Source organism: Oryctolagus cuniculus, chromosome 21 (genome assembly GCF_051225735.1).
Source record: "Oryctolagus cuniculus isolate XC-2025 breed Fujian yellow rabbit chromosome 21, ASM5122573v1, whole genome shotgun sequence".
In the NCBI taxonomy this organism is placed as follows: Eukaryota; Metazoa; Chordata; class Mammalia; order Lagomorpha; family Leporidae; genus Oryctolagus; species Oryctolagus cuniculus.
Genome location: NC_142887.1, coordinates 26561724 through 26588178, shown reverse-complemented (window position 1 = coordinate 26588178; position 26455 = coordinate 26561724). Strand labels below are relative to the sequence as shown.

Sequence of the window (26455 nt, the reverse complement as noted above, 5' to 3'; positions counted from 1 at the left end):
GCAAGAGAAGGGTGGGACAGCAGGAAAGAGGTGCAGGTCTTGGCAGAGCCTCTTGAAAGCAGCCACAGTTCCTGCTTTGCTGAGCCCTGCACGCCCATCGCCTCATCCCTGGCCACAGAGACACCACATCCCTGAGCGCTTGGCCGCCCCAGTCAGCAGGTGGCCGGAGCCTGGCTGCAGAATGTAGAATAAAAGTGTGTCGTGGGCCTTTAGTTATTGTTCTGGGGGTGCAGGACCCCGAGACAGGTAGCACAAGGGCAAACACTGTGTGCACATACAAATATGCTCTGCAAAACACAAAATTTCCACCCTTAGAAGACAGGATCTTGCTGCAGTTGGCACTTGTCACACCCCTACAGTCTAAAACGTTCATTACAAATGAAAACAAGCCTGCCTGGGACCAGACTCCAGGGTTTTTGCTGGTGAAAGGACAATGCTTCCTGACCATGGCTGTGGCTTTGTGTGAAGAAGTACTTCTGCCACATGACTGCAGCTACTGTGTGCCAGTGCACACGGGGCATTCTGATGGGAACGGTCCCCTCCCTCCCTCTGCAGGAGTGAGACATAAAGCCCTTGCCAGGAAACCCACTCAGGAGTAGACCTGGCATGGTCCCGGGTGTGGGCTCAGACTCACCCCTGGACTTACTGCCCGAGCTTCTGGGGCACAGGCTCTGTGTTTTCAACTGTGGCCGAGGTGGCCTGTAGGCATTTTCACCTGTTCTCAAGCAAGCACTTGAACGTGGTGTCCCCAGTGTCCAGCCTGTATTGTAGGAAAATGCTGACGAAATGCCATCCTAATAGGAAACAACCCGAAATGTGATGGAAAATCCTCTTGTCCCAAATTCCTGACCACAGGATAAGCAAGGAAGTTGGGACTATTAGAGTTAATATGGAGGCACATGTCTTCAGCCTTCGATGGAGTTCTGACACACGAAGCCTTCCTAGCAGCAGCTGCCCCTTTGCCTCTATTGAATACAACTGCATTTTCTGTTTTTTTTTTTTTTTAATGTTTATTTTCATCTAGTTGGAAGTCAGAATGAGAGAGAGAGAGAGAGAGAGAGAGAGAGAGAGAGAGAGAGAGAGATCTTCCATCTGCTGGTTCTCTTTCCAAATGCCCATAACAGCTAAGGCTGGGCCAGCTCAGCGCCAGGCAGTTAGAACTCTATCTGGGACTCCCACATGGGTGGCAGGGGCTCGAGGACTTGAGCCATCATCTGCTTCCTACCAGGATGCATTAACAGGGGGCTGTATCAGAAGTGGAACAGCTGGGACTCAATTGACCCTCTGATACGGGATGTAGGTGGTACAAGCAATGGCTCAACTGGCGGTGCTACAATGCCTGTGCCCATATTCTCCTTTTTACTTATTTCCAACAAGTTACTAAAAATCTTTTGTAAATATTTAATTAACTTTTTTTTTAAGCTATGAGGCAGAGAGAGAGAGAGAGAGAGCGTGATCGAGAGTGCTCCCATCCACTGGTCCATTCCCAAATGCCCACAAATAGACTGAGCCAAAGCCAGGAGACAGAAATTCAATCCAGCTTTCCTGCGTGGGTAGTACGAACCCAGCCATCTGAACCAGCACCACTGCCTCCCAGGGTTTGAAGTAGCAGGATGCTGGAGTCAGGGGTTGAAACTGGGTGCTGAACTCAGGCATTCCAGTATGGCACATGGGCACCTTAACCTCTAGGCTAAATGCCTGCCCCTGTAAATATCTTTCTGAGATTTATTTTTACATCACTTGAGAGGCAGAATGAGAGAGAGAGAGCACTTCCATCAGCTAGTCTACTCTCCAAATAGCCACAACAGCCGGGGCTGGGCCAGGCTGAAACCAGGAACCCAGAACTCCATCTGGGTCTCCCATGTGGGTGGCAGGGACCCAGGCACTTGGGCCATCTTTCACTGCTTTCCCAGGAGCATTAGCAGAGAGTTAGAGCAGCCAGGACTTGAACCTGTGCTCCAACATGGGATGCCACATTGCGAGCTGCAGCTTAACCTGCTAGCCCCACAATGCTGACCCTGCCCCGGTAAATATTTTTAATAGCTGTGATATATGTTCCTTAATCTGCTTTAATCTTCTCACTCATATTTGATATGTTAATGATTAATTAATATAATTGTTAATAATAACACTTCATAATATGTTGACTAAATCTTGGCTTTTTATATCCAATATCCTTAAGACAGAGATGTCGCTGGCGCCGTGGCTCAATAGGCTAATCCTCCGTCTGTGGCGCCGGCACCCCGGGTTCTAGTTCCGGTCGGGGCACCGGTTCTGTCCTGTTTGCTCCTCCTTCTGTCCAGCTCTCTGCTGTGGCCCGGGAAGGCAGTGGAGGATGGCCCAAGTGCTTGGGCCCTGCACCCGCATGGGAGACCAGGAGAAGCAGCTGGCTCCTGGCTTCGGATCAGCACCGGCCGCAGCGGCCATTGGGGGGTAAACCAACAGAAAAAGGAGGACCTTTCTCTCTGTCTCTCTCTCTCACTGTCCACTCTGTCAAAAAAAAAAAAAAAATCCCAACACAAACCACATGATTTTAATGCCTCTCCTTGTATACCTACCTAATTGTGCACTGATGACTGTTTATCTGCATCCAAATTAACTAACACACCAACTCTGCATTAACAACAGGCTAGGATGCACAGATAATACAAGACAAATTTGTCAACAGAGTTCACTTCTGGGTAAGGTGGCCTGTTGGTGAGCTGGCAGGGAGGGAGAAGTAAGTCTGTCTGAGGATGACTCTCCTTAGGAGAATGATGCTTCATGTGCAGGAGATACTCCAGATGAGTTCATCCCCCCACCCTGCTGATCCTCAGGGTCAAGTTCATGTGCGACCCCTTCCATGAACACACTGCTGCTTCTTAGCCAGAGGATGTCTTCTGTTTCTCTGAGCTCCCACAGCTCTTAGGATCGCCTCTTGTTGCTACCACTTTTGGGGGGAAATACGTTTTCCCTAAAACTATGATTATCTTGAATGTGTTTGGCTTGCAGAAGAGTAAAACGTCTAGATGTGAAAGCATTTAAAGTAGTTTCAAAATTGAAAGCAGACAATAACTCATCTGCCACCTTCATCATCCCAGCTTTTTAACTTAACAGCAAGGTTTATATCTTTTCATTTTTTTAGCCCATATAGCAAAAATAATATGCATATGCATTACACACATAGCCAAATATTTAAAACACACTGGATGTAGACTGGTGTATCCTCTACTTTTCCCCTTAACTCAACAGAATTGTAAGTGCTTCTGTGCAAAAACGTCCTTCCTCCCTGGCAGCCACAGCATGGGTTGTTCCCAGGGCTTACTGGACGCCGCTCCACAGGCGTGGTGCGCTACCTGCATGTCCTCGTATTCACATGCTGGCGGCCTCTGACCTTAATAGCCGCGAGTGGCCCTGCTCAGTCTATAGATATCCATGTCCTACCCATAAACACGTCACCTGGGTTGCAGGCACACATCTCCGGAGTCTAAGAGAGACTTCAAGGAGGTAGATCTTCCCGACCACATTTGTACACCCCATAAAGCCTAACAAAGCAGATTGCCTTGGGCACGGTCCATATTCAACTAATTAACACAGTAGGCGCGGACAGGGTTTAATTCCATTTGTATTGCCATTTATTAATTTAGCTGTCCAACAGTAGTCATTAGTCAGTTACTCCGTGTGCTAAGCCCTGGGGACACACAAACAGCAGGGCTCAGCAAGCAGAGCTGTGGAGTCACAGAGCCTGGTCCTCTGAGCCTCCGCAAGGCTGGCACGGACCTCTGTGACGCGGCTGGGGAGTTTGGTTGCAAAAGCAAATGGGTAAGAAATTAAGACCGTGGGATCACGTATCTCATGTCTCTATAGTGGCATTTCCCAAAGCGCATGTAAGAGAGCGTGGTCAGTCTCTTTTGAGAAGTGCTGCATATTCTAGGGTTATGATGTACAGAGCACATTCACATGGTAGAAGCTTCCATCTGTCTGTCTATCCGTCTATCATCTATCCTGCATCCCAAACTTTTTTGGATACAGAATTGTTTTTATTTATTTTGTCCTGTAACCCTCTCTTTAAGGAGGGGGTCTCGGGGCCCAATACCCCATGGTGGTCAGTTTGCCAAGGTGTGAGCAGTTTCATCCCTTTAACTTGTTCCTCTCCTCCCTCTCACAGGTATGAAACTACAGGATGTGGTGGAAGATCTACATTTTAATCAGAAAAACCAATCACTAAACAATATGCACACTTGCAATTTACATGGGACAGTTACTGGCAGGAAGACATTTCATTATGCAAGTTCCATCTGACAACCAACTGTGTGCCGGCGTCCCAGGGAAGTAGATACCATCCCGGACCTTCCGGAAGCATCTGCAGGAACACACTTGCCACTGTCCCGCGGGAGGAGGACGCGGAGGACTTCTGTTCTTACCCAAGTGACTGGTCAGCTGGTGCTCTCCTGGGATACACTCACCCGTGGGAGCTTGACCCCGGGGGCAGGAACTGTGACTGTGGAGAATGGCGGGGTCCCAGGGCTTGGTTCCCATGACTTGGCATCAAGATTCTGCTTCAGCTTGGATCCCCACGTTACCTGTGCAGCTACTCCCAGAGCAGAGCACACTGACCCAGGTATCTGGGGTCACTTCTTGATCAGGCTGATGGCGCATGGGGTCTTGCCACGGCCCTACCCTTCAAGCAATATTTACTTTTTTTTTTTTTTTTAACAGGCAGAGTGGACAGTGAGAGAGAGAGAGACAGAGAGAAAGGTCTTCCTTTTGCCGTTGGTTCACCCTCCAATGGCCGCCGCGGCCAGCACGCTGCTTCTCCTGGTCTCCCATGGGTGCAAGGCCCAAGCACTTGGGCCATCCTCCTCTGCACTCCCTGGCCACAGCAGAGAGCTGGCCTGGAAGAGGGGCAACCCGGACAGAATCCGGCGCCCCGACTGGGACTAGAACCCGGTGTGCCGGCGCCGCAAGGCGGAGGATTAGCCTAGTGAGCCGCGGCACCGGCCTAAGCAATATTTACTCTTACAACTTTGGGATCCTTCCTCTAGGAGCTGACCTCAGTTCCTTGCAGAGAGACTGAGTCAAACTTGTAGCCTTTCTATTTACTTAAAGATTTAATTTATTTATTTGGGAGGCAGAGTGGTGGTGGTGGGCAACACCAGAGAGAGCGAGCTTCCATCCGCTGTTCACTCCCCAAATGGCCCCAACAGCCAGGGCTGGGCAAGGCAGAAGCCAGGAGCCAGGAACTCCATCTGAGTCTTTCCCATCTGGTCTCCCAAACACCTGGGCCATCTCCTGCTGCTCTCCCAGGTGCATTAGCAGGGAGCTGGATCGGAAGTACAGCAGCCGGGACTCAAACCAGCGCTCATATGGGATGCCAGCGCCGCCACAATGCCGGACCCCAGTACTGCAGTCCTTTGCCCCTCCCCCTTCTACTCAACTGTTTTCCAAGTTGTGCTGATTCTGTTTACCAAATCCATCCACTGCTTTTCTTTTCTTTTTTTTTTTTTTAAAGATTTTATTTATTTGAAAGTCAGAGTTACAGAGAGAAGAGAGGCAGAGAGAGGGAGAGAGAGAGGTCCTTCATCTGCTGGTTCACTCCCCAATTTGCTGCAATGGCCAGAGCTGCGCTGATCTGAAGCAAGGAGCCAGGAGCTTCCTCCGGGTCTCCCACATGGGTGCAGGAGCCCAAGGATTTGGGCCATCTTCTGCTTTCCCAGGCCATAGCAGAGAGCTGGATCGGAAGTAGAGCAGCCAGGTCTCGAACCAGCGCCCGTGTGGGATGCTGGCACTGCGGGCCAGGGTGTTAACCCGCTGCACCACAGCGCTGGCCCCATCCCCATAGCTGTCACCCTGTCACCTTGTGCGTCAAAGTATTCCTCCCTGGGGACTCCCCAGCCCAGCCCAGCCCAGCCCATGTGCTCCTGGGGACTCCACACAGCAACAGAAGGATCTGCTCTTAGGCTAAGATCTGACACCCCCACCCCTGGCCGGCAGATCACTTCCAGACTGAACACCTCAGCCCCCAGCCTAACCTACACCGGGCTATCCGTTCTCTGGATTCTTCTCCACCGAAGCATGCGCAACACCGCCCCCTACTGGCTCATCTTCACATCTTCCGTTTCTCACTGGGCTCAGGTACCGGTGTTACTCCTCTGACAGTTGGGATTCCCTGCGGCCTTATTGCTGCACTGCACGGCACCCTGGAACAGTTCCTTAAAACGCTTCCCTCACTTGAAAGCAGCCAGTGTGTTGGCTTTCCTGCTGAATTCCCAGAATCCAGCAAAAGGGCTGGCACAAGGTAAATGGCCAAGATATGTTTGCAGCGAAATGAAAAAGGATCAGTTTTTGCCCTAGGGGTCTACATGGGGCACACTGGGCCCTGCTACCGAGAACACGGATGGTGGCTCAGTCCTGGCCACCTGCTGCTCCCTCCGGGTTCCTTTGACTCTTACACTGAGAAAGGTCTGTTCTCTACTAGATCTTCTCGGAATTAAGTAGTTCTCGCCCTCCAGTGTTTCAGTACCTGGTTTCTTACTAACTGCGGCACTTCTGCTGTGTTTGCGGCTGGGTCTTCGGTGGTTGATTCTTTTTTTTTTTTTTTTTTTTTTTTTTGACAGGCAGAGTGGACAGTGAGAGAGAGAGACAGAGAGAAAGGTCTTCCTTTGCCGTTGGTTCACCCTCCAATGGCCGCCGCTGCAGCCGGCGCACCGCGCTGATCCGATGGCAGGAGCCAGGGTCCAGGTGCTTTTTTCCTGGTCTCCCATGGGGTGCAGGGCCCAAGCACCTGGGCCATCCTCCACTGCACTCCCTGGCCATAGCAGAGAGCTGGCCTGGAAGAGGGGCAACCGGGACAGAATCCGGCGCCCCAGCCGGGTCTAGAACCCGGTGTGCCGGCGCCGCAAGGTGGAGGATTAGCCTAGTGAGCCACGGCGCCGGCTCCGGTGGTTGATTCTTAAGCGGGCAGGCATTACGTCTCTGGCCAGGCTCAAGCCCAGGCACTCATAGTGGCCCTGCCTTGTTGTGGATTGTTTTACCAGGCTGCGTGCTCATCTCTGGATGTCAAAGCTCTTGGAAAACAAGGCTGTACCCTTGCAGCATTGGCTCCTTGTCCTCTCTGGAGGACTGTGAACTTCCCCCACGGCAAAGCCAAGTGACTACCCCGGGCCCCAGGCTCAGATGGTACCAGGCATGGATTTTTCCTGCTCCCTCCAGCCATCACCAGTGGACCCTGGCTTTTCTCCCGCCTGCAACCTGTGGAGCCATGTGGCCATACCAAGTGGGTCTCTGCCCGGGAAAGTGTGGACCTTGGCCTGCCCTTCCAGCCTGGGGCAAAGACCTGGAGCTTGGCTCTCAGGGGAGGACTGGCAGCAGATCCCACATGGCTTCAAAACTCCCAAAACCCAATGATGACCTCACTTGGGGGTGGCGGGAGACCAAAGCACCTAAGGCGTGAGCCCACAGAAATGCAAGGGGACAACAAGCTCTGCCTCTGTTGCTGTGGCCCAGCCTGCTCCTGTGGTCAGGGAGGGGCGGGGGGCCAGTGACACCAATGGAGACCAACAGAGTGGCCAGTCCCCGGGGGAACAGCCACGCCCGACGCCCACGGGTCTCTCCTGGCAGGTCCTACCCCAGTGCAAACACCAGGGGCTCGCAGGGGCCTTTTATGCCCCTTCCTCTGGAGGCCGCTAAGTGGATTTTAAACCCTCGCTCCTCACTTTTTCCTTTCCTCCTCCCTAAGTTTCTCACTTAGTAGTGGCCACCCAGGCACCAGGCTCTTGAACACTCTGGTCAGCTGCTGTTCCCTGAAGCATGAGTCACCGCACGACACGGGACACTCTTGCCAGGCAAGGGGGCTCGCAAAGGCCTGTCTCACGGAGGGCCCTGTTTTCCGACAGAAACCTTTCATTCCACAGGAAATGAGGTCACACACCAGAGCACATGGGTAACCAGGGAGAAAATCCTGGTGCCAAGAAGGCGGGGGTGGTGGTGTTAGAAGTGGGGAGGCAAACTGCAGCCTCACACAGAGCGATCACCTGCTGCTCCTGGGGGAATTGGCGCTGGGGGGGGGGGGAATGTGTGTCAGGAGCTGGGGTAGGTGGAGAAAGGCTGTTAAAAAAAAAAAAAGCCACCTAGTTTCTTGTAAATTATCTGCTGCATGTCCAAGTGTGATTTCACTAAGTCTGCAAGGGCACTGGGCTGCTTTACTGTTGCGACTGGAAGCTTTCAATCCCTTGCCTCAAACGGCCACCACAAAGAGGTAAAGAGGGGTGTTGGGGGGAGGCCTGGGTGGCTCACTGCCCAGGGGAGGGTGCATGGTGCAGCGCTGCCCGCTCCACCCGGCTCCTCGCTCCAGGGCTTGGCTGCAGCCCGGCCTGACCTTCCAGGTTTCCCTGGCAGGAGATCAAAGCAACACAGCCACAAACACAGCTCAGAACTCTGAGGCCCTCCGGCCAAGCCCCCCCACCCCCAGCTCCCCCTGGCGGCTGCCCCCCCTCCCCGTCCCTCCTTCCCTGTGCCCCTCCCTTTCTACCCCCTGCCTCCCAGCTCCTCCCAAGCCAGGGTCCCTCTTCTCCCCCAGCCCTGCTACTTCATGCAGCCCCGCCCCCAGCAGGCTGGCCTTTGGAGGCAGGCCCCCATCCGGCCCTCCCCTCCTTCGCTCGCTCCGCCAGCCGCGCCCCTCCCCACCGGGAGAAGATATTTCTCGCCATAATTAAAGTCATTAAGCCTCCAAAGGCTCCCGTCGGCTGCAGGTTCTGAGCTCCGGAACGAAGATGATGCATTTTAAGTCCTGGCTAAGATTATGCTGATCTATTTAGGAGACATGTAGCAGCGAGCACTCAGCGGTTAAGTTAGTGGTTAAGGCTGCCTAAGTTTAAACAGTGTTATTTATTCTCAAAATATGTAGCAGTCCCACTTAATTTCTCCTAATTAAAGGAACCGACAGAAGAGGCTGGAGTCCGCGGCCCTGTCACGGCGCCGTGGCACAGGTTGGTACCCTTTTCACAACCAGAAACTACTGGGTGTCGAGCGGAAACGCATTTCCCTAGATCTTAATCTCAAACACAGACGTTCAGACTGGTTCCAAGAAACACAATGCTCCTCTTTGTTGTAACACCTTGGACAAGGAGCATCAAACCCAGGAGAGCCCGTCTCCACACCCTCACGGTCCCATCCATACCGCAGGGCGGAGGATGTGATGGGGAAGCGGCTGCAGCTGGGGAAGACTTGGAAGCCATTATCTCGGGTTGAGATCCCAGAAGCCTCACTTCGGGCCAGATCTTATAAAGTCAGCGACTGGAAACTTCAAAAAGGACCACCCCCTTCTATGCATATGGTGACTAATTAATATAAACAAGTGTTAATTAGGTGGCAGAATCGGGCTCACGCTGAAGACTCTGCAGCCAGCCCACTTTGCTGCTGAGGTGGAGGTGGGCTTGGCTCTCAGCGGTGGTCCACTGGGGAGATTTTCAATAGCAACCAACCACGCCTGGGCCCCGCCCCCTAAGGATGGGACGTCCTACAGCAAAAGTCTCCCGGTTACTTTAAAAGTTCACGTAGGGCTGAGAACCACTGATCTAACTCAAAAGTACAGGAGGCGGCCTCCAGCGTGACTGGCCAGGGCACATTCCTGAGCCCGCTCCTGATTCATGGGGACTGGGTGGGCCCAGAAGTCATTAAGCAGCACCCCCCCCACACACACACACACATACAGCACTTTAGACGAGGCAAAGGAAGATGCCTGAGAATTCCTGAATCCAGTGGTAAACTGACTGAAGAAACAAGGGATTATTTTGATTAGACAAGTTTCTTGTTTTTATTAAGAGGATGGTAATCTGGGTGAAGGAATTTGTGCATGCTGAGGCAGGCCAGCTCCTGACATTTGTGGGGGTTGGGATGGACAGAAGTTGAAAAACCACTAAATAAGATGGGGGGGTGTGTCTTACAAATTCATGGAAAATACAGATTATGAAAAAATGGCATGGATTTCAAATTTTTTGCACCAAACTAAAGTTTACCTTTTAATTTAATTTTTTCATGAACTTTTGGGAATACTCTCACAGCCTACCCTTCTAACTTGACAGTGAGACCTCCATAAAGACCTGAAAGTCAGACTTGTTGAACTCTGTGGAGTCTGTCACCAGAGCACGTCAGAGTGGAGACGGCTGACCCCTAGCCCACCCTGCACTTGGACAGAGCTTAGACACGTGTGGTGGACACCCTGGCCTCCAAGCTTTCGCTCCAGCTCCCCATTCTGGGAAGACAGAAGTGTGCAGTCTGCAAAAGGCGGCCTGGAAAAGGGGCTTGGAAGCCAGCGCAGGGTCATCTTGGGGAGTTGTGGGTCCCGAGAATGGTTTGTAAGGGGGCTTCCCCCTTGGACTCCTCGCTCTGTGGCCAAAGCTTTAGAATCAGGACCTCAGGGCCACTGCCCGTGACTCCAGCATCCCATGTGTGTGATGGCTGGAGTCCTGGCTGTTCCACTTCCTAACCAGCTCCCTGCTAACGCGCCTGGGAAAGCAGCAGAAGATGGTTCAAGTATTTAGGTCTCTGCCACCTGCGTGGAAGAACCTGATGGAGTTCCAGGGTCCTGGCTTCGGCCTGGTCCAGCTTTGGCTGTTGCAGCCATCTGGGGGAGTGAATCAGCAGATGGAAGAGCTCTCTCTAATTCAGCCTTTCAAATTAATAAAGAAATCTTTAAAAAGAAGGAGCAGGACCCTTAAAGCAGTCCTGCCCCTGGCCCCTGTCAGTCACGGGCTGCGCTGGCCAGAGCATGATGCTGCAAGAGGGAAGAGGGAAGTACCTATTAATGGACCAGGCGAGGCACCGGGTGCTTTCAAGTGGTTCTGGATCTGCAACTCGGCAAGAGAAGTGTTGTTGATCCCCATTTTACTGCTGAGGGCCCAAAGGCTACCTTCCTCGCCCATGGTCGCTCAGCCACCAAGTAGAGAGCTGACACTTGACCAAGGCCTCTCTCTCTAATCCCAGGCCAGAACAATACTCACATTCAACCGGGAGTTTCTTTTCTTTTTTTTTTTTTTGACAGGCAGAGTGGACAGTGAGAGAGAGAGAGAGAGAGAGAGAGAGAGAAAGGTCTTCCTTTACCGTTGGTTCACCCTCCAATGGCCCAGTGCACCGCGCTGATCTGAAGCCAGGAGCTTCTCCTGGTCTCCCATGGGGTGCAGGGCCCAAGCACTTGGGCCATCCTCCACTGCACTCCCTGGCCACAGCAGAGAGCTGGCCTGGAAGAGGGGCAGCCGGGACAGGACCGGTGCCCCGACCGGGACTAGAACCGGGTGTGCCGGCGCCGCAAGGCGGAGGATTAGCCTACTGAGCCGCGGCGCCGGCCTACCCGGGAGTTTCTGAAACCAGGGATGATGGAGATGTGTGCACATAGGGAAATCGGAGCACTGAACCTTTTGAAACGCCAGTAGCTGGGAAGGTTTTCCAGGCCCACGAGGGCATCCAGCCAGCTTGGATCTTACCCGAGCTTCATCTCTAAGAGTCCTTTTACAGAAGTCAGACAACACAAAGTGGGCAAAATAAGGAGGGATGTTCTTCCCTAGCTGCCTAACACAAGGTATTACACCTGGCTCTGCCTGGGGACACGGGAGGAGAGATTGCCCTCTATGTTAGTACAGGGTAGCAGCGTGGAAGCTCATGCCTGCTTAGTCAGAGGCGGTTTCACTTCTCGAGTGGGATTGTCCATTGCCATTCTGGCCAATGCGAGCTCCCAAACAGTATCGCTTTCACCCTCTGTACTTTTTAAGAATCCAAGCTATGTCAAAATGATTCCCTGCGTGCCCTGCTGTAGCGACTCCTTTAATCTGTGATTTTTGTTGGTAGAGTTTAAGAACAACATGTCCTCATGATCTTTTTTTTTTTTTTTTTACAGGCAGAGTGGACAGTGAGAGAGAGAGACAGAGAGAAAGGTCTTCCTTTGCCGTTGGTTCACGCTCCAATGGCCGCCGCGGCTGGCGCGCTGCGGCCGGCACACTGCGCTGATCTGATGGCAGGAACCAGGTACTTATCCTGGTCTCCCATTCGGGTGCAGGACCCAAGCACTTGGGCCATCCTCCACTGCACTCCCTGGCCACAGCAGAGAGCTGGCCTGGAAGAGGGGCAACTGGGACAGAATCCGGTGCCCCGACCGGGACTAGAACCCGGTGTGCCGATGCTGCAGGCGGAGGATTAGCCTAGTGAGCCGCGGTGCCGGCCTCCTCATGATCTTTTAACCCCACCCCACAATCATTTATATCAGCAGTAGGACCAAATTCCCTTTCTCTGCAGAAAGGCAGCCACAAGGCTCCCTTGAGCCCTGCTGTTCTTATGTGGGTGCAGCCAGTTTGATGACACCCCACCAAGGTGGCCTTGAGGAGTGACGGAGCCTGCAGGTGACCTGAGGATGGACGGGCTCTTTTTGGCACTGCCACCGAGGCTTGCCTTCCCAGCTCTGTGTCTGTGAGCACAGGATGACCATTTGGCTCCGTCTCACGGCGTGATGTGGATGATACTAACAGGACGTACTCTCACATTTGCTGGAGGATTGAGAAGAGACCTGGCATATCATAAGTCTCTAGGAACAAATGCTATACACAGCTCCCTTCTATGAACACAGCACACACTGCGTGTGTATGTCCTTTGGGTCCTGGGTCCTTCCCTTGAGCCTATGCAGGAAAGGGAGTGGAGGTGCAGCAGGCAGGCCAGCAGGCATTCAAGACTTTCAGTGACTCTACCTTCTAGAAGCTGCTGTGCCTGTGTTCTGCTTCATACACACATGGGCACGTCGCAGCTCAGACAAGCGATGGGCTGGCACGGGGCAGGCAGAAGTGGTCAGTGGTCTGGGAGGAGCTGGCTAACACTACAGGGGCTGACTCCCCCATGGAGGCTGCTTGAAGGGAGCTAGGCTGGAGGAGGATCCGGCCTCTGTAGGTTTGCAAGCACCTCACATGGGTTCTTAGGTGCAGCCAAGATGGGTAACGACAAGACCCAAACCCCGAGGAGGTCAGAGAGGGAGCGATGGTGCACGGGGAATGCCCTTCTTTACCCAACCTATCAGCTCTGTGGCTCTTCCACTCCTAGAATGCTCAAATTCCTTTCTGGGAGAATCTTCTGGTTTTCTAGAAACCACTTCAGGCTATTCTAGCTCAGACTTAAGCCCTATTAATAAAGATAAAAAATATTTTCAAGGCAATATACCAATTGTGCTTTTTGAAAAAGAATTTTTTGATTCTTTTGAAAGGCAGAGAGACAAAGAGATCTTCCATCTGCTGGGTCATTTCCCAGTTTCCCACAACAGCCAGGGCTGGGTGAGGATAAAGCCAGGAGTTGGAAACTCAATCCTGGGTCTCCCATGTTAGTGGAAGGGACTCAGCTTCTTAAGCTGTCACGGGCTGCCCCCCAGGGTGTGCATTAGCAGGAAGCTGGGATGCGAAGCAGAGCCAGGACTCAAACCCCAGGCATCCCGATGTGAGAGGCAGGCACACTGAGTGGCATCTCAAACCCAACTGCGCTTTATGTGACGTCCAGGGAAAGCTATCCCCCAAAGTAGAAGTCTGGGTCCCTCACAAGCAACGATGTTCAGGGCAGCTACTACTTCAGGCATCCTCTTGGTCACCAGCTTTTAGCTTGGCACCGGAACCCAGCAGGCACACAAATGCTGGTGGGACACGGCTGTAGGCACAAGTGCAAACATCTATCCCAAGGTTTTGGGATTTATGGCAGGGGTCCCTCCTGACTTGGGGAGGGGTGTCTTCTATTCCACGGGAATCCCAGTCCCATTTTCCGTTATGAAACACATGCTTTTTTGAATTAAGCCCTCAAACACATTCTGAGCTAACTCACCAAGGATAGAACTTGGGTGTTAACTTGCCTGACTGAGATCTACTTCTTTGCAGCGAGTCATGACAGCTTTGCCATTCGGAGCAATTTCAGTGATGGAGGCTAGGGTACAGGAGAGGGGATACTGATGGCAGCAGGTGATGTCATGGCTTAGGCTGTGAAACACAATATGAGTTAAACCAGATAAAGGCCATATTCTGGTGTCTAATTCAAAGAACAAGTGCTATGATCACACTCCTACAGGCCAACAGGCAAAGGCTGTGTTGAACCTGACACTCATGTTTCTTTCCATACGCATTCCAGCCCTAGCCCTCAATGAAGAACTTTCAGAATGACGGAAGGGGAGGGAGGAAAGCAGGCTAGGCACCAGGCTGGCCTTCCTTGGTCCAACAACTGCTGCTTTGCAAGTGCTGGGGCGGCAACAGCAGGCGTCACTGGCACTCGGGACTCCTAGGTTCACAATCCCATTGGTGCAAAGTAGAAGGCATGCAGCTCACAGTGTTAAAGCAATGGAGCTAGACCAACCACAGGAATGAACGGATCAAGGGCTCAGCTATGTGGAGTCACCTCAAAGGATCTCCAAGCCACTCTGGAAGGGAGGGGCTGAGAGGGGGTGATATATGCCATGAGCTAGTGTGGTCAGGAGGGGCTTCACGGAAGCCAGGTCACCTGAATGAGGAGGAAGCGAGGGCTGCCCAGGAGTTGGACACAGAAGGTGCTGGCAGAGAGGTTGGCCCTGTGGTCACACCAAGAAGCAGGGAGGAGAAAGGTTCACAAAAGGCAGCTTTGGGTTGCTTGCTGGTTTTGCATTACAGTCTAACTGCAGAAACTTCAGGGCACGGCCACAGTTTGGTTCCTAGTCCGCAGCATCCACGTAGCCGCTATGGTCTACTGACTGTTACTAACACCATCTGCGATTTTATTTTCTCTGGAAGGGGCTCCTCAGCCCTTGTGCAGTACAGTGCCCAGCCCCATGGCTACGTGCTTTCTGGCGACTACCTCTCTCAGGATTCATTAATTTAGCAAATATTTCTTGAGCGTCTACCATGAAGGTACAACTGTGTCCAAGGACCCTAGTCCTAAAAGAAGCAGCTCCTCTTCTCATGGAGGTCCTACATTTTCACCAGGGACTCTACAGGCACAGCCAAAGGCCAGCACTCTGAAAGGGAGGAAGATCTCAGGACAGCCAGGAGAAAAGGAGAGAGAGAGAGGGACGGGGATTGCTGACTAAGCCCACGTGTCTCCACTTCCTACCAGACCTCAACTCGCTACGCCATGAACCGCACACCTCGAGGGTATAGGCACGCTGCCTGGGAGCCCTTGCTCTAAAACCTCTACTCAATACTAACACGCATAGCCAACAACAAATACATGGGCAGTGACTGTTTCAGGAAAGCAGATTAATTTTAAAGTATAGGTTGATCGCCTGTAACAGTGCAGAAAATTGAAGAAGAAGAAAAAACTACCCAAACAAAAACCAGTTAATGCCTTTAAAAGTCATTACAATGAAAGAGACTAACGGGACTATGAACCACAGAAAAGTGGAGCTGGGCTGGATCATTTCCTTTGGTCAATAATAGGTAAATGACGGTGTCATTAAGAAAAGGACTTCTTGCAAAAGAACAGTTTAATCCCAGGAAAAGGAAAGAGTAAAAAGGTTACATTAAGGGAATCAGGGATAATCTCTATCAATTACCCAGAGTCTTTCCTGTTGGGGAAGTCTCAGAAGAAGAACAGGAAGAGAGCCGGGTCATGATCCAGGGTGCTTACGCTTTGTTTTGAGATCCAGGACTTTGGCAGTCTGGCTTGTGGCTAAGCAGTGACAGCGAAAACTACAAGCGCTGCGTAACCCCAGAGAGCAAGTGGGCGACGGTGGAACATGCCAACACTGGCTACAGAAGCACTCAGCTGTCAGGCAGGCCTGGCTGGCATCCTTCTGAGGCTACAGGAATCAAACTGCTAGGTGGCGGGGGCGTTTGGAAGATCAGTGGGCAGAATCCAGAAGAGGGCTCACAGACCATGTCCTTTGGAGGTCAGAGTTCCTGCTGGATGGGCCCTGGTGGGACAGCAGACTAAGCCCAGGAGCCCATGCAGACCGGCTGAAGTCACTGCTGTCCTTACGCCCAGAGACAAAAGGGGTCTCCTAGGCAATAGTGACCTTGACAGTGGCCCATCTGAGTCTCTACCGAGATTTGCAAAGGAAGCAGTGCCACTCTGAAGTCAGAGTGTGCTGGCAGCAGGGGAGGGCGTTCCAACAGGGGTGGCCTGCATCCTGTCGGCCCTGCCCTGCAAGCTCTTCATTGCCCATTGTGTTCTGTAATGTCCAAGTTTCTGTTTTGGGGGAAGAAAACTAGAATTTAGGGGAATTCAGGGTTAGCATTCCCAAAATAACTCTCAAAATATATTTAAAGGAAGGTTGACACTGAAGGACTTGCTAGTGGACAGGTACTGTGTTAGCTTAGAAGAGAGATGGAGTCTTGAAGTTTAGGGGCCATTAATGTGGCACAGCAGGTTAAGCCGCTGCTGGTCATGTCAGCATCCCATTTGGGTACTGGTTCTAGTTCCACCTGCTCTGCTTCCAATCCAGCTCCCTGCTAATGGCCTGTGAAAAGCAGAGGAAGACTTAGGCCCCTGCTACCCACATGTGAGACCTGGATGAAGTGCCTGGCTTTGGCTGGGCACAGCCTTGGCATTGCAGCCATTTGGGGAGTGAACCAGTGGATGGAAGATTTTTCTGTCTCTCCCTTCTCTCTCTCTGGAACTCTGCTTTTCAAATAAATGAAATAAATATTGAAAAGAAGTATAAATTCCAAATGTGCCAACTGAATTCATTCAATATTTATTTTTTATTTATTTTTTATTTTATTTTATATAGCAAGAGAGGGAGACAGAAAGTTCTTCCTTCCGTTGGTTCACCCCCGAAATCGAGCTACAGCCGGAACTACGCTGATCCGAAGCCAGGAGCCAGGTGCTTCCTTCTGGTCTCCCATGTAGGTGCAGGGGCCCAAGCCTCCATTGCCTTCCTGGGCCACAGCAGAGAGCTGGACTGGAAGAGGAGCAACCGGGACAAGAACCCGGAGCCCATAAGGGATGCCGGTGCCACAGGCGGAGGATTAACAAAGTGAGCCACAGTGCCGACCCCTCAATAATTCTTAATAGGAGTACTTCTGGGGTCGGTGTTGTGGCGTGGTCGGTAAAGCCTCCTCCTGTGATGTTGGGATCCTACTTCCGATCCAGCCCTCTGCCAATGCGCCTGGAAAAGTGCAGAAGATGACCCAAGTAGTTGAGCCCCTGCACCCAAGTGGAAGACCTGGATGAAGTTCCTGGCTCCTGGCTTCAGCCTGGCTGTTGCGGCATCTGGGATGTGAACCAGCAGAGGGAAGATCTCTCTCTGTGTTTCTCCTTGTCTCTAACTCTACCTTTCAAATAAATAGCTCTGGAAAAAAAAAGTGAGTACTTCTTGTAACAAGAGTCTTTTCCCTAACACACTGAGTTTGCTGCTTGTGGGATGAGGGGCATTTGCAGAACTCAACTTTGTAAGAGAGCGAGTTGACGGAAGCCCAGCCCCTGCATTCTGCTGCTCACAGGGTAACACACACTGCTGTTCTCCTGTTATCCCCAGATACAGTGCAGGGCAGGGACCAACCAGGACTCAGAACCACAGCCCTGCCTCAGTTTTAGCCTTAGGAGAAAGCGTGGCTAAGAGCAGGGTCTGACAGTCAGGAGGAGGTTAGGTTTGGCAGTGGTGGTGGGGTCATGTTAACAGCTAACAGATGAAGTTACAGATTAACTCATCATTGCCATTAGTTAGTTAATGTACAATTCGTACGTAACTTCAATAGTCTTGGCCCAAGTTCAGAGTAAAAAAAAAAAAAAAACCAAGCTGTGTTGCCTTTTCTTATTTAAAATTTAAAGAATAAAAGGGAAAGAACTACTCACACAACTGACATGAATGCATTTCAAAAATCATCATGTTGTGTGAAAGAAGCCAGATGGAAAGAGTGGATACTACGTGATTCCATTCACATAAAAACTCTATAAAATGCAAATTAATCCATAGAAGTCTGCATGATGGTTGTCTGGAGACAGTGGAGGGACAGGTAGGAGAGAGGGCAGGACTTCCAAGGGCAGCGGAGAGGAGCTTTGGGGAGTGTCGGCTCTGTTCATCCTGATTGTGGTGATGGCTCCATGGGTGTGTGTGTATATAGGTCAGATTTTATCAAATTGTATACCTTAAATATGTGCTGTTTATCATGTCTATTGTACTTCAATAAAGATTTTTTTTAAAAAAAACTGGGGTGTGTGGCGGAACTGACTATTCTTCTCCCTTTATTGCCCTTACTGCTTAAAAGAGAAACTGTTACGATGGAACTGTTATGAACCCTTTATCATGTGAATGCTTTTTAACTTTAGTTAATATAGGAAAAATCCCAAAACCAGTTTCAAAAATTGTCCAGACGGAGCAAGATAATACCTCCTTGTGATATCTAAAATAGTACCAACATTTTTTCTTTTCCTGGAACCAACTTTTTATGGTTATCAATACTCCCATCACTGTAAGCTGCCCTGGGTATCATATTCTTTCTCATATGAATCAAAACTCATACTGAACAATGAGTTCTGGATTAAAAAAAGAATTTATTGTGTGCACCTGTCTAGACTCTCTGTCTACAAGTTTAACGAAAACAAAAACATCCCCACACAAATGCTATTGGCTTAATATTTTAGGACGAATCTACTGTCAATGAATCTGGATGAATGGGTAAGTTTTACTAGCAGGAAGGAGCCTGACTGGACCCTGGGCAGCAGGAAGCTCTCAGGTCAGTGTGCATAACACTCAAGGTGAGGATGACCAGGGCTGCAGGGTGCGTGTGTACACTTGCTACTGCTGCCCAGAGTCGGGGGGCCTGGCAGCCTTAGGGGTTGGTTAGTTTATTTCTGTCTTTATCATTTACTAAATAGAAACCCTTGGGCAAATCATTTAAATTTTTTTGGTAAGATTTGTTTATTTATTTCAAAGTCAGAGTTATGGAGGGAGGGAGAGAGAAAGTGCACATAAGTAAGCAATCTTCTACCTGCTGGTCACCCCCCAAACGGCCACAACAGCCAGGGCTGGGCCAGGCTGAAGCTGGGAGTTTCACCTGGGTCTCCCACGTGGATGGCAGGGGCCCAAATACTTGGGCCATCTTCTGCTGCTTTCTGTAGGTCATCAGCAGGGAGCTGGACTGGAAGTGGAGCAGCATGAACACAAACTGGTGCCCATAGGGGATGCTGGCTTCACAGGTGCTGGCTCTACCTGTTCTGCCACAACACTGGGCGTATCTGACAGTGGGTTTCCTCATCTACAGAACCGGGACAGCGACAGCACTTTATAGGGTTTTTGAGGAGATCAACAGCTCATGGGTATAAAGTGTTTGGCACAGGCTGGATCCTGTGCTGGTCAAGGACAGCACTGATGCCTACTTGTTGATCGTCTTCAATGAGGAATGGCACTGAGGTGTTGACTGCTGCAAACCAGACACTGCTTTCAGGGGAGGGGACCTAGGTTTGAGTTTTCAACTGAGTGTCAATAATTTTTTCAGTGACTGCTTTAGCTTGATACAGTGAATACGAGTGGTCTTGCTTTTCTCCTCACTTCTTCCAGTTTTCCCTTGGAGTGGGACTGAAATAATCTCCGCACCTAGACATGGAGACGTTGCTCTTTCATGATTGTCAATCCTTAAATGATTGAGCCAAAGAACCCAGTATCTCCTCCTATCAAGTGTTACCAGAAATTCATACCTCTCATGCTAGACTGAAAAAACAAAAACAAAAACAAAAACAATGGCCACAGTATTTTATACTTCTTCCCAAGAGATGGGGTTCTTTTGTCTACCCCTTGACTATGGGCTTGTCTATATGGCCTGATCTATGCAGTAGGACTGGAGCTGACAACAAGCAGAGGCTTGGAAAGTGCCTTCGATCTGCCCTCTCTCATTCTTCGGAGCCCTGAGACCACCATGTGACAAAGCCTGGGCTAGTCTACTGGATCATGAGAGCCCACATGTCATGAGAGCACCAATGTCACAGGTTGAGGCCCCAACCATTGAGTGGGGCCATCTAAACCCATTCATCCCTAACTGAAACACCAGGTGACTGCAGAGATCAGCCAAGCTGACCCAGGCCAGAAAAACTGTTCAGAATCATGAACAGATTGGGTACTAAGTTTGAAGGGCAGGTTATATGCAGCAAAGGCTGATACACCTGTGCTAAAAGACTGCACCCACAAGGTCATGGTACCTCACCTGCGTGGTTCTCTGTGCTGTTCCACCAACCTGTCTGTCTTGCCTTGTGCTTCTGAGCCAGCTTCTCCTCTTCCCTCTCCCGCTACCTTCCACCGACTCGTCCATGATCCCACACACTCATTTCCCTCCGAGTCTTACATTGGGCTCCTATTCTCCTCCTGGTTTGTCCTCGCTTCCTGGACAAGCTCATTCTGGGTTTGTACACATGTTCCCCTGCCTCGTGACTCCCGAACTTTTACCCCTTCCTGAATTCCAGGGCCCCGAGCAATACGACCAAATTCAAAGTCACCAAGGTCCTCCCAAAGAAGGCATTACTTGTCTCAGGTTAATGGAAATACCACGTGAACCCAGAAATCCAGTCTTCTTCCCCTCCTCTCATCATCCTTTGCCCAATCCTTCTCCATATCCCACCTGATCAATTCTGCCTCCATAGTGGATCACTGGAGTGGGGGCTCTCCCTTGCTACCCTGTCTTGAGAGAGTGGCCCATTCTTTCTACCTCTAAATAAATCTTAAAGAGAGAGAGAGAGAGAGAGAGAGAGAGAGAAAAGAAAAACCACACAAGAGAGATCGCAAACCCAAATCCCCACAGGGATGAGATAGATGTTAATTAACACGCTGCTGTAGTGTGAAGAGCACAGGAGACAGAGGTGGGGACTGTGGCAGACCACACAGGGCACACCCATCTGAGCAGGGTGACCTCAGGCTGGCTGGGGCTAGCTATCTTTACCAGGAGGGCTGGGGCCCTAGCACAGACAGACCTTCTGATTTTTTTAAAAAGATTTATTTATTTTATTTGAAAGTCAGCATTACACAGACAGAGAATGAAAGGCAGAGAGAGAGAGGTCTTCCATCCTCTGGGTCACTCCCCAATTGGCCACAATGGTCAGAGCTGTGCTGATCTGAAGCCAGGAGCCTGGAGCTTCTCCCGGGTCTCCGGTGTGGGTGGCAGGGGCCCAAAGACTTGGGCCATCTTCTAGTGCTTTCCCAGGCCATAGCAGATAGCTGGATCAGAAGTGGAGCAGCCGGGACTCGAACCAGTGCCTATGGGACACTGGCACTGTAGGAGGAGGCTTTACCCATTACACCACAGTGCCAGCCCCCTGATTTCTTAAGAGAAGGTAGAAATGTGTGTGTGTGTGTGTGTGTTTTTGTAAACATAAAATCTTTCAGGTGAAGTGTTGGCAACTGATTTTACTTAAAGGTACACCCAAGGGAGCCAAGGCCTCTCATCTTTGGCCTTCATAAAACCCACGCAACTCTGCCAGGACAATACTCCACCTTCAGGAGTGGAAATGAACAAGAGGGCTCTGGAGAGAGGCCCAGCCTGGCTCTGCCCCACCGTCCATGTGGGGAGGGGCAGAGAACGACAGTCTCAGATTTATCCAGAACCTTGGGAGCAGCTGCCCTTCCTTTCTTAAGAAAGTGTTACTTTTCCTTCTGGTTTCAAGTCTCTTGCATGAGAACACCTTGCAGAGGTGGCTTTAGTGTGCTCCTGGGCACAGCCCCGGGGACCTGGGGCCCCTCAACACTGGGGTAACAGCCCTGCTCTGCTTGAAGCTCATCTTGCGAGTCAGCTCTCTCGGGGGAGGGCAGCTTCTTTAAACCTGGACATGAAAATGCCTCATTTGAAACTCCCTGGTTAATCAGTAACCACTGTGAAATACTGAGAGGTCACTCACATAGTAAGGAACAAACGCACTTCTGTTTCCAGGGCCTCTAACAGGTAACTTGCAAAAATAAATAAATAAATAAATAAAGCTCTATCTCAAGTCCCATTGGGTTCTTAAGGTAACTTGCACTGAACAAGTGGAAGGACGGCCTCCACCAGGCTTTCTCCGCTGGATTTATTCAATGCTAGCAAGACTTTACTCAGCAGAACAAACAAAGGAAGTGGGTTCTAGTGCAACCTTTTATTTGCTGGAGCTCCCACCCTCTGCCCTAGCAAAGCTTTGTTTTGTCATTCACTTTTTTCCCCCCCAAAGAGAAAGTTCTCTGACCCAGCACAAACTGTCTCTATTACGCTTCCACCTTCCTTCAAATGGTCAAATACCACTCCACCTGCCCAAAAGCATGCCAAGGGCTGAGAGCAGGCCAGGCTGTCAGCGTGGCCTCTGGTTTTTCACGTGAACATGAAGGTGATGCGCTGGGCAGCTCTGTGTGAACTGTGGCAATGACCTTCACCGGTACCGGAGCTATCGTCTAGCAAGGATCACACGACCTCTTGCAACACAGCTAATGGTATAAAACACGACCCCCGCCAGCCAAGACAACTTTCCTTTTCATCAGGCCCCCCTCCCCACTCCCCGTCCCCCGGCCTCACCTTCTCAGAGTCACCAGGAGTGGGGAAGAAGTCTGACAGGGTGACCATGACCCAAAGCAAAACACCAAATGTGAATTTCAATTAAACTCCAGATGGTGATTTTTAGGCAGCTATTAGTAAAGCGAAGGTGTGTGTGTGTGTGTGTGTGTGTGTGATCAGTTTATCCTCTCCGTACCCTTTATACCACACAGCACATTAGGCAGCTTTCAGAGTGTTTAAACGCCATTGTGGCAGAATAGTCACGTAGACAACATTTAAAAACACACCAAAGCAGCCAGCGTTCTGTAAGACTTCAGCGCTTCCCTGTATTGCCCAGCAGACAGGAGGCCGAGGCTAACTCTTACATGGAGCAAGGGGGTAGAAGATGCAGGAGGGACAGGCGGTAGCCGAGCACACCGCAAGGAGCAGATGAGCCAGGGAACAGGCAAGGAGCAGAGGCAGACAAGCTCCGGCGTGGGTGGGCTGCGTGGGAACAACCTCCTCTCTGCTTCCAGGAACCTTCATCTTGGGTTCTCAGCTCAAGGCAGCCTAGGGAGCGAGTGCTGCTCACCCTATAACCTCATGTGCAGGTCTCTCAGTCACATCGCCATCGTGGCTACCCTGTTCACTTGTGGCTTGTCTCTGACCAGGAGCCCCACAAGGGCAGGGAACTTGTCTGTTTTAGTCAGCACTATAAGCAGCAGCATGGAGCACACTGTCTGGGCTGGTGGAGGTCCCTGATATACGTATGAATGAACTACAAAGGTGTAGTCTATTCTTCTACAACAGGTAGCCACTTAGTCAAGTTCAGCGCAGCACCTCTGGGACATGGTGGTAGTTCTGCTTCCTGTTAGAGATGTGGTTGGAGCAAGATGGTCCATAAGTCTAGCTTCTGTGTCGTGTAGTTGCTGAACTGCTGTTGGCTCCATTATCCATGGGGAATCACATCCCCCAAGCCTGCAAAGCAACTCGGGCAGGCTTGGGACAGCTTGCTGCTGCTGGGGAAGCTGCTAGGGTCACTGCAGGGCACGAACAAGTGACTACAGATGAACGAGTGAGATCAAAGACACCGCTACTAAAAGCAGGGGTGATGGCTCAAGTAACGGGGTCTTCGTCACGCCCATGGGAGACTTGGACTGAGTTCCTGGCTCCTGGCTTCGTTGCAGGCATCTGGAGTGAACCAGCAGATGGGAGCTCTCTCTGCCTCTCAAGTAGATAAAATAAACCAAAGCAAAGCAGAACAAAACCAAAAGCAAGAAAACCAACAGTGATAATCAGGGTGATGAGGAGTGTCCCCAGCTTTTCCTCGAGACAGGGTGTTTGGCTAGGAGCTCACCGTTGTCACAGCAACACTGAGGATGGCTGTGACTTTCCAGTAACAGAGAAATGACTGGGGCAGAAGGAAAAATACAGGGAAGAGATATGAAAACTGTTAACACACTCGTGCTGCCTTCCTCCGAGGAAAGGAGGTCATCCTGGGAAGGGCTACCACCCACCTTCTGTGAGGGCCATGGTTCCTTATGTTAGGGAACCAGGCCCACCCCACCCAGTTCCTCATGCTAATATAGCAAAGCCGCATTGCCATCAATCCAGTACTAGTTAATCAGTAATGATGCGGTGGGTGTTGTGGTACAGTGAGTTAAGCCGTCACTTGGGGACACCTGCATCTCACATCAGAGTGCCTGTTTAGAGTCCTGGCTGTTCTGCATCTGATCCAGTGTCCTGCTAATGGCCTGGGAAGGCAACAACAAACAATGGCTCGAGTACTTAGGTCCTTGTCACCCGGGTGGGAGACCAGAAAGACGCTCCTGGCTCCTGGCCCAGCCCAGGCTGTTGTTAAGTCCATTGGGGGAATGAACCAGTGGATGGAAGATATCTCTCACCCTTTCAAATAAATGAATAAAAAAGATTCCATAAAATCATGCTTTCATAGCCTACAGATGTAACCTAAAAATCTGTGATGGATTTTGGTTTTTGACATCTAAGACCTCTTCTAAAGTCACTGTTATTACAAATTCAGCAAGGCGTGACCCACGCTACTCATTAGGTACAAGTGCAAGATGACATGCAAATTATCAAGAATCTCTTCCTGCCTCTGTTTTGATTTGATACAGTTTTGAATTAACTGTGAGTGTAGCTCAGCTAACATTTTCAATAACAAGGGGTAAGCTTTGTCACATTCTGCCACTTATAGACCATATGTCCAAAAAATCCATGGAACAGAATCAAGGGCATGCTGGGAACATTTTGTTTGGCCTTATCTTTTTAAGCTCTATTTTCTTTTTAGATCTAGATGTACCTGTTTCTCAATGGTTTCTCTTTCTCCCTCCTTCCCTTCCTTCCTATTTATTTATTTGAAAGACAGAGTTATAGAGAGAAGGAGACACACTCCCCAAATGGCTGCAATAGCCAGAGCCAGGCCAATCCAAAGCCAGGAGCAAGGAGTTTTTTTCTGTTCTCCCACAAGGGTACAGGGGCCCAAGCACTTGGGCCAACTTCTACTGCTTTTTCAGGCGCATTAGCAGGGCGCTGGATGGGAAGTGGAGCAGCAGGGACTCAAACCACAGCGCCGGCCCCTCCCAATAGCTTTAAGCAATTCCTGGAAGCCCTAGTGAAAATTAAGCTCAAAATAAAAAGCTGGAACAGAGACAGTTATGAGCACAGAAGAGACACGCTTCATCATCAGCAATCTGCAGGCAGTAGATAAGCATGGGCCACTTTTCTCCAACAAGCTGAAACGGCCTAACCACAAGCATTAGAGCTCAAAAAGAAGTCTCTTGGGATTCCCCGAAATCTAACTTTGGACAGCATGAGCAAGCTGAGGACTTCTGGGAAAAAAATGCAGGAGGTACAGTGGTCTTGCATATGGCAAGTATGAATGGGTGGCCCTCTGGCCCCAGGGGCTTCTCAACAGCAGGAGATGCAGCCCACTGGAGGCTGGGAATCCTGTCAGTCCCCCCTGCTACATAGGCAGAAGCAGAGCCATCACCATCAGCAGTGTCTGCAGCCCACAGCACAGTGCTGATGTACCAAGATGAGTTAAGGGGTTCATATGGAGGGGAGGTCTGGAGCCAGTCTGGGACCTGGACAGAGCCACGGCTAGTGTCTGCAGGTAAGCCCCTTCCCCTGAGCCACGGGGTCTGCAGCTTTCTAGTAGGGTGTTAGCTAGTTCCCACAGTTGGGAATATGGAGCTAGCACAACTGTGTGCTGACGCTGTGTCTGGACAGCGCCCAGTCCGGCCCAGCACCAAGCGGCTGCCAGGAGGAGCACCACTCCTGTATCTGACTCAGAATAGTCCAACTTTTCCTCCCAAGTTTTTAAGGTCATTTAGGCACAAGCATTCTGTAGCAAGGCATAAATTAAACAACATGTCAGTTACCAGGCCTTGGTAGCACGTGAAGTACTGGTACCCTTGCCACACCCACCAAATGCAAAGGACGATGCCTCAAAGAACGGCCCTGACAGGCTGAAGAGGAACAGCCCTGGTATTTGCTGTAGTTACCCAGACTATCTAAAAGTGGGTCTGTGATTGACTGACAGCCCAGCACGTTGGGCCCAGAGAGCTGTGCTCATTTGCCAAAGAGAAATGAACTCGAGTGGGGTCATCCGTTCTACGCTCCTTTGGGTATTGAGTAAGTTGAGGAAGTGCTTACAACATAACCGGTAGGTCCTCCACACAGGTGATACTTCTGGGTGCTCCGAGAGCCAAGGGGTGATCAGTGTGAGACACAACACGGCCTGTCTGCTTCACCATGACCAGGGAATCCCATGGAAGGCTCGAGAGGGAGGAGGGCCTGCCGCCCGCCTCCGTTCAACCCTGGCTGCAGCTCTCCCTTACTGCTTTGCACTTTGTTCACACTTCTGTTCTCTTTTGGAACTTGAGAAATTTCACTTGCAGTCTACGCATGGATTCCTATCTCATGGGGGTAGGGCCGGCATAAGCTCCAACTTGGCCAGCAACTTCAAAGAGCAGCCAGTCCAGGTGACCGAGCCACAGCGGCCCTGCCCCGAGCTCTCTGTTTTGGAGTAGGCTGCTCGCAGGGTCCCCCGGCTG

The 26455-nt window shown here is 50.9% G+C and overlaps 1 protein-coding gene and 1 non-coding gene across 2 annotated transcripts in view; both read right to left on the bottom strand.

The window, feature by feature from the left end:
* The window catches only part of ZNRF3 (zinc and ring finger 3), a 168406-nt gene that overhangs the window by 12567 nt on the left and 129384 nt on the right, over positions 1-26455 (bottom strand). The gene's annotated exons all lie outside the window — the stretch shown is intronic.
* LOC127484775 (small nucleolar RNA SNORA40) lies at positions 18390-18515 on the bottom strand. The gene has a single exon (XR_007911985.2). It is a non-coding gene; the product is annotated as a small nucleolar RNA SNORA40 (small nucleolar RNA).